Genomic DNA, 9,290 nt, shown 5'->3' with positions numbered 1-9,290 from the left:
TTGACAAACTCTATTCGAGGTTTCATCAAATTTGCAATGTTTGAAGAACAGATCAAGATGTTTGAAGAAAATAAACAGCAGCTGGATTTGCCCTTCTCTGCCACACACACACAGAGTTTGTTGGGAACAGCTCATAAATCCAACTGTTCACTGACTCTGGGAACAGATGGCTCTTGGAGGCCACACTGATGGCCAAGGACTCATCACATTACTATCATGGAAAGCATCTTCCACTCTTCACTTAGATGAATGGTGCAGTGGTATTTCTATTCACTCCAAAGAAGTGTAAATTAAAATGAAAAGACATTTAAAAAAAATGAATTTTGATTAGAATCAGAGCATCACCAGGATCTAAGATTTCCAACCCACCACCCCCTTTTTAAGACACTTAATTTTAATCTCTAATTTTAATTCCTTAATCCAAAACTAGACATGTTGGCCCCCATCTGTCACCCGACCTTCCAAACATCCATCATCAACCATATCACAGATGCTAGAAAAAAATATGGGAGAGGAACTAGCTCTATTGAGTGCAAGATAATTTATATGCATTATTATATCCTTTTTACATAAAGATGGAAATGCTTTGGCAATCTTGAATGTATGTGAGTCTTAAGTTTCAAACTAATTTAAAACTAGTTCTGAAAATTTGCTTTGCCTTAAAAATAACTAAGACAATCTAGTTTAATAAAATGTAATGAATTTTGGAATCCAACTGACCTGGGCTCAATTCATAGTCCTTTACTAATTATTTACATGGGAAAATTCCTTACTTATCTAAACATCAAGTTTTCCATTTTTACCGTAGGAGACTGTGGGTAGCCGGTGGGAGGACCTCCACCCATGGCAAAGGTCATGAGGAACGAGGCTCGACATAGGCAAAGGTGGGATCGAGCCTCAGGAGTCCCCCTGGAAATCCTCAAGCATCTACCCCCATAACCAGAGCCTGCCTACTTTACTACTTTGTGCTCTCACCTACACCTCTGACTTTATGGGGGGCTGTCCCCCACCACCTCTTTCAGAGAAGGAGTTAACTTAGAGCTCCAGTTAATAATAATTCCTGGGCATGACAGGAGTGTTTCAACCTACAAACTCCCCTGAAGGTTCTCTAGCCTGCCTGACAGGCTTGTCCGGCCACATGTGATTGCTCACAGCCTCCCAACCGTGAGAGGCATGAGATGCTTTAAACCTTCTAAAAACAGGTTCTTTAGAGAAGTTAGAAAACTATTAGTATAAGTATAGTGGGCTGATTAGAAATTGTATTGGTGAAGGGTTTTTCATTTGTTGAGACAATTTTTGTTGCTAAGTCTCCACATCCCCTGCCCTTACACACATTAATGAATATATAGAAGAAATAAGTATTAACCTTTGATATAAATCATGTTAGACCTTAGGCTAAGTAAATTCTTTCCTTAACTAAAACCCACTACACCCTCACTCTATAGGAATGTAACTTTATTTGGGTGGCGTCTGTTTTAAGAATAATCACCCCTGGAGAAATAAGTGTCCTGGTTGACTGACCGCTGTCACAAGGAGAGGGTCATAAATTGTCAGCAGGCCCCCTGGCCAGAAGATGATGTAACACCCCTAAGACCTCTGTATACATTTGTATGAAGCACTGCTGACCCCGCGTGACTTTTGCATAACATCTCAGTGTATAAAAGTAGACCATGGAAAATAAAGGATTGGGATCAGTTCCTCGAAATACTAGTCTCCCCATGTGTCTCTCTGTCTCAAACTCTGGCTGAGTCTCCATCTGGAGCACGGAGCCCGCCATACTTACTAATTATGCCTGGGCTTCTAAGATCCGACCCCGGAGGCCTCAGTGTCTCCTCTCCTTCGGGAGAATGGAAGGACACCTGCGCCTATGTAAGTGGTGCAAGCTTCTTGTCTTGAAGTTTTATTGGTCTCCCGTGTAAACCAAACTACTCAGCCTCTTTTATCCACTGAATTTTCCTGCTGAGCTATCCTCATTCTATTACTCTTTACATCTCTAATTAATATCTAATTGAAGCTGTTGTATCCTGATCCTCGCCGACGCCGTCCCTGCTTCGAACTCCCTGGATCAGCCGGGGCTGGACCTAGACAGGGGACATATTATATTTCTTAGCGTTACAAAAATTTAATGAGCACACATGTATGTGAATATATAAAAATGAACCTGACACATAATGACATTTATTAATACTTTGTACCCTTTTGTTTGAAAGCTTGGTGCTAATCATATCAACCAGCCAATAGCAAGTATTGAATTCCTAGTTAACTTGGGTAATTTTAGCAACTTAATAGAGGCTTGCAACAGGGAAAATAGTACATGATTTGAGAAGTTCTATGTAACAAAAGTCTTGGGTTCAAGAGGCAGGTTGGTAAGTCAGTCAGTCAGTTCAGTTTCTCAGTCATGTATGACTCTTTGCGACCCCATGAATCGCAGCACGCCAGGCCTCCCTGTCCATCACCAACTCCCGGAGTTCACTCAGACTCACGTCCATCGAATCAGTGATGCCATCCAGCCATCTCATCCTCTGTCATCCCCTTCTCCTCCTGCCCCCAATCCCTCCAAGCATCAGAGTCTTTTGCAATGAGTCAACTCTTCGCATGAGGTGGCCAAAGTACTGGAGTTTCAGCTTTAGCATCATTCCTTCCAAAGAAATCCCAGGGCTGATCTCCTTCAGAATGGACTGGTTGGATCTCCTTGCAGTCCAAGGGACTCTCAAGAATCCTCTCCAACACCACAGTTCAAAAGCATCAATTCTTCGGCGCTCAGCTTTCTTCACAGTCCAACTCTCGCATCCATACCTGACCACTGGAAAAACCATAGCCTTGACTAGATGGACCTTTGTTGGTAAAGTAATGTCTCTGCTTTTGAATATGCTATCTAGGTTGGTCATAACTCTCCTTCCAAGGAGTAAGCGTCTTTTAATTTCGTGGCTGCAGTCACCATCTGCAGTGATTTTGGAGCCCCAAAAAATAAAGTTTGACACTGTTTCTCCATCTATTTGCCATGAAGTGATGGGACCAGATGCCATGACCTTAGTTTTCTGAATGTTGAGCTTTAAGCCAACTTTTTCACTCTCCTCTTGCACTTTCATCAAGAGGCTCTTTAGTTCTTCATCACTTTCTGCCATAAGGGTGGTGTCATCTGCATATTTGAGGTTATTGATATTTCTCCTGGAAATCTTGATTCCAACTTGTGCCTCTTCCAGTCCAGCGTTTCTCATGATGTCCTCTGCATATAAGTTAAATCAGCAGGGTGACAATATACAGCCTTGACGTACTCCTTTTCCTATTTGGAACCAGTCTGTTTTTCCATGTCCAGTTCTAACTGTTGCTTCCTGACCTTCATATAGGTTTCCCAAGAGGCAGGTCATGTGGTCCAGTATTCCCGTCTCTTTCAGAATTTTCCACAGTTTATTGTGATCCACACAGTCAAAGGCTTTGGCATAGTCAATAAAGCAGAAATAGATGTAATAATGATAAAATGGTAAGTTGAAGTAAGACTGTGAAGTGCTTTGCATATCATCTTAAGATTTGGACTATATATATTATAATGTGCTATTAGTCTTCAGAATGGTCTTATGAATTAGAGAAGATATTATCCTATTGGGATGATATTATCAAAACCAAACACTTATGCTATCTCTGTAGAATGAAGACATTAAAGTTATCTCTTCTAACCATTATTAACAAATTTGGTGTGATTTAAATGTTTCTTTATAACCTAGTGGTTAATAACATTGGAGTTGGAATATGTAGATTCAAAATTTGCTACTTAATTAGTTTGTAAACTTAAGCACCTTTCATATCCCCATTAATCTTTTCAATTTTTAATTATTATTTTTATATCTACCTGCTATGATTTATGTGAATTTTAACTGCTCAGGATTGTATTTAGAACCAAGCAAGCCCTTAAAATTTTTTCAGCCACTTTACAAAGCATCATCATCTTGCAAACTGATTTTTGAAAGCAGCCTTTGAATCGGATGACTTCAGTTCACATTTTAAGTTAACTCTTCAAAGTCTTAGTTTCTTTTCATTTAAGAAGAGAAAAGATTAATATAAAATTTTTCCTTGGATATTTGAATTAATTAAATGAGAAACTTCATTTAAAATGCATATTACTCTGTCTAGAAGTAAGTTGTCACTTCTCATGATGTCGTCCTTCTCACTGTTAAAGAATCATTTTATTTATTCTATTGGGCAACCTTTGCCTGAAGGTAGTTTGTAGTATCGAAGAAGGCAATGGCACCCCACTCCAGTACTGTTGCCTGGAAAATCCCATGGATGGAGGAGCCTGGTGGGCTGCAGTCCATGGGGTCGCTAAGAGTCGGGCACGACTGATCGACTTCAATTTCACTTTCCACTTTCATGCATTGGAGAAGGAAATGGCAACCCACTCCAGTGTTCTTGCCTGGAGAATCCCATGGACGGAGAAGCCTGGTGGGCTGCCATCTATGGGGTCGCACAGAGTCGGACACGACTGAAGTGACTTAGCAGCAGCAGCAGTTTGTAGTATACTTTGTTCTTTCATCTGAAACACTCTTAATTCCACATTTTGCCTACTCGATCCTTCCTAATTCTTCAAATTTTAGTTTAAAAATAGCTAAATTTTAGGAAATATTGTCTGAAAACTTGCAGAAATGTTCAACACTCTAGTTCCCTGTCTCATGGGTTTGTAACTTCCATGGAGTGAAAATGTCCATTATTGTCTCACAGCATCTTCCATGCCTAAGATAGTGCCAGGCACGTACAGACACATGTAGTTTATTGTGTAGATACATTAATATAAACAAAGATCATTGTATAATATATTTTATCTTACAATTTTATTTCTCAGTTATACCTCCATAAAGCTGAAAAAATTGGTCACAAAGAACTGTTGATGAAATAATTAGGAATTAAAAACAGGTAATAATTAATGCAGTGAGAAATAAAGATATGAGACTTTGAAAGATTCAGTGATTCTGTCTTAGGGAAACTATTTCTCTATTATATAATTTAGTCACATTGTGTGTGTGATACACTATTAAAATTGAAGACAATCTCATCTTCACCTTCACTGACAGGTATTAGTTGGTTGATCCATTCATCTATTTACCCATCTAACAAAGCTTTAATGCCTATAAATGGACCTGCAATGGGATAAACTTTTGAGCTACAGAGAAACGTAAAATCAAAGATCACAGGATGTTAGAATGGCCCAGACTCTTCGCTGAAATACAGTGAGTTGGTTTTTTTTTTCTTTTTCTCATAGTTTTTGCAATAGTCTATTTTATTTATTTTTTTAGTTTTGCTGGCTTCATTGCTGTGAAGGAGTTGTGGCAAGATGGAACCGCAATCCATCCTTGATGATGTGCCAACCTCTCACTAAGGTGGCTTCCCTGTTGCAGATCAGTGTCTTCAGAGCATGTGGGTTTCAGCAGTTGGGGCATGAGAGCTAAGTAGCTGTAGCACATGGGCCCAGCTTCCCCTAAGCATCAGGAATCCTCCCAGATCAGAGATTGAACCCACATCCCCTGCATTGGCAGGTGGACTCTCCACCACTGGACCACCAGGAAAATCCACAATAGTTTTAGAGGTGAATGAAATAATTCATCTCTGCTTACTTGCTGTTTATTTTTTAAATTCTTGAATCTTATCTTTGCTGTTGCTTAGTCTCTTTTGCAACCCCATGAAATGTAGACCCCGTGAACTGTAGCTTGCCAGTCTCCTCTTTCCATGGGATTTCCCAGTCAAGAATACTGGAATGGGTTGCCATTTCCTTCTCCAGGGGATCTTCTTGACCCAGAGATTGAACCTGCATCTCCTGCACTGTTAATCTTATCTTAAACTATCATAATAACTGGTAAAATATCAATATGTGTTTTAGCATAAACATTTTTAATTGACTTATCTTCAACAAAGTGTCCTTAGATACTGGAATACTTTTTTTCCATTTCTTTGTGTTCTCTGAGAAATCATGACAGACAATGCCTGCTTTTTGAGAAGAGCTGTTCTTATTGTAACTCAGCTATCCAGCTCTTAGGTCATCATGATTTTCTGTACTTCTACCTATAGCTTGCTTCAGTAGATCTTAAATTTAATTTCATTTTGCCAAAGTTATTATACCTTGCTTATGAGACAGACTGCTTGGGAAACAGTGAAATGAAAGGGACACAGTTCCTGGCCTGAGGGAATTTACAACACAACAGTAGAGATAAATATAGGCACAAATAAATAAATTACCTGAGCTGATCTGTGCTGATAGATATGTCAAACAAGAGAATACTAGCCCACATACTATTTTTCATGAGTTGCAGCTACCACAAATATTTGAAAGATGTAATAAAAAGATAATAGCAAGCAAACAAATGAGTAAAGCATAATTATTCATATATGAGGAAGTGTTAAAAGTCAAAAAATCAAACTCTTTCAAAGTTAACATTTTCATATTTTCTTTCTATTTAACCATGCTACCTTCAAATTTTCATACCATCTTAGATCATTTAGATTCATTTCGATGTTTGGCAACTCTAATACAATATTGTAAAGTTTAAAAATAAAATAAAATTAAAAAAAAATTAAAGAGACTAATGGGTTTTCAGATATAGGTATTTTATAGAGTATATATCTTAGGGAATTTGCTTTTATTTCAATGTAATAAAACATCAAAGATAAAAATTCTGATGTTTTAGAATGATTTTATTGAGTCACAAGCTGTCTGCTTACTGACTGACATTTCAACTTTACATTAGTTTTTAAAAAGCAGAGTATATCATTTCTCTTTGCAATACATAATATCAATTAAGTATTATTTGTAATATAATTAAGAATTACTATGTAACAAGCTTTTCTAAATCTCCAGTGGCATGTGCCACTATGGATTTATTTCTCATACATTTTTGAGATTCATTTTATATAGTCCGGGGACATCTGACCTTTACTCAGTTCAGTTCAGTCGCTCAGTCGTGTCTGACTCTTTGCGACCCCATGAATCATAGCACGCCAGGCCTCCCTGTCCATCACCAACTCCCGGAGTTCACACAGACTCACGTCCATCGAGTTAGTGATTCCATCCAGCCATCTCATCCTCTGTCGTCTCCTCCTGCCCCCAATCACTCCCAGCATAGAGTCTTTTCCAATGAGTCAACTCTTCTCATGAGGTGGCCAAAGTACTGGAGTTTCAGCTTTAGCATCATTCCTTCCAAAGAAATCCCAGGGCTGATCTCCTTCAGAATGGACTGGTTGGATCTCCTTGCAGTCCAAGGGACTCTCAAGAGTCTTCTCCAACACCACAGTTCAAAAGCATCAATTCTTCAGTGCTCAGCCTTCTTCACAGTCCAACTCTCACATCCATACATGACCACTGGAAAAACCATAGCCTTGACTAGACGGACTTTTGTTGGCAAAGATATGCTATCTAGGTTGGTCATAACTTTCCTTCCAAGGATTAAGCGTCTTTTAATTTCATGGCTGCAGTCACCATCTGCAGTGATTTTGGAGCCCCAAAAAATAAAGTCTGACACTGTTTCCACTGTTTCCCCATCTATTTCCCATGAAATGATGGGACCGGATGCCATGATCTTTGTTTTCTGAATGTTGAGCTTTAAGCCCAACTTTTTCACTCTCCACTTTCACTTTCATCAAGAGGCTTTTTAGTTCCTCTTCACTTAGTGCCATAAGGGTGGTGTCATCTGCATATCTGAGGTTATTGGTATTTCTCCCGGCAATCTTGATTCCCACTTGTGCTTCTTCCAGTCCAGTGTTTCTCATGATGTCCTCTGAATATAAGTTAAATAGGTAGGTGACAATACACAGCCTTGACGTACTCCTTTTCCTATTTGGAACCAGTCTGTTGTTCCATGTCCAGTTCTAACTCTTGCTTCCTGAACTGCATACAGATTTGTCAAGAGGCAGATCAGGTGGTCTGGTATTCCCATCTCTTTCAGAATTTTCCACAGTTTATTGTGATCCACACAGTCAAAGGCTTTGGCATAGTCAATAAAGCAGAAAGAGATGTTTTTCTGGAACTTTCTTGCTTTTTTCATGATCCAGCAGATGTTGGCAATTTGATCTCTGGTTCCTCTTCCTTTTCTAAAACCAGCTTGAACATCAGGAATTTCACAGTTCACATATTGCTGAAGTCAATCTAATCACACTAGGACCACAGCCTTGTCTAACGCAATGAAACTAAGCCATGCCCGAGGGGCAACCCAAGATGGACGGGTCATGGTGGAGAGATCTGACAGAATGTGGTCCATTGGAGAAGGGAATGGCAAACCACTTCAGTATTCTTGTCTTGAGAACCCCATGAACAATATGAAAAGGCAAAATGATAGGATACTGAAAGAGGAACTCCCCAGGTCAGTAGGTGCTCAATATGCTACTGGAGACCAGTGGAGAAATAACTCCAGAAAGAATGAAGGGATGGAGCCAAAGTAAAAAGAATGCCCAGCTGTGGATGTGACTGGTGATAGAAGCAAGGTCCAATGCTATAAAGAGCAATATTGCATAGGAACCTAGAATGTCAGGTCCATGAATCAAGGCAAATTGGAAGTGGTCAAACAAGAGATGGCAAGACTGAATGTCGACATTCTAGGAATCAGCGAACTCAAATGGACCGGAATAGGTGAATTTAACTCAGACGACCGTTATATCTACTACTGTGGGCAGGAATCCCTCAGAAGAAATGGAGTAGTCATCATGGTCAACAAAAGAGTCTGAAATGCAGTACTTGGATGCAATCTCAAAAACGACAGAATGATCTCTGTTCGTTTCCAAGGCAAACCATTCAATATCACAGTAATCCAAGTCTATGCCCCAACCAATGAAGCTGAAGAAGCTGAAGTTGAACGGTTCTATGAAGACCTACAAGACCTTTTAAAACTAACACCCAAAAAGGATGTCCTTTTCATTATAGGGGACTGGAATGCAAAAGTAGGAAGTCAGGAAACACCTGGAGTAACAGGCAAATTTGGCCTTGGAATACGGAATGAAGCAGGGCAAAGACTAATAGAGTTTTGCCAAGAAAATGCACTGGTCATAGCAAACACCCACTTCCAACAACACAAGAGAAGACTCTATACATGGACATCACCAGATGGTCAACACTGAAATCAGATTGATTATATTCTTTGCAGCCAAAGATGGAGAAGCTCTATACAGCCAGCAAAAACAAGACCAGGAGCTGACTGTGGCTCAGATCATGAACTCCTTATTGCCAAATTCAGACTTAAATTGAAGAAAGTACGGAAAACCACTAGACCATTCAGGTATGACCTAAATCAAATCCCTTATGATTATACAGTGGAAGT

This window comes from Bubalus bubalis, chromosome 18 (genome assembly GCF_019923935.1).
Source record: "Bubalus bubalis isolate 160015118507 breed Murrah chromosome 18, NDDB_SH_1, whole genome shotgun sequence".
Lineage (NCBI taxonomy): Eukaryota > Metazoa > Chordata > Mammalia > Artiodactyla > Bovidae > Bubalus > Bubalus bubalis.
Note: the sequence above shows the minus strand (reverse complement) of the source record.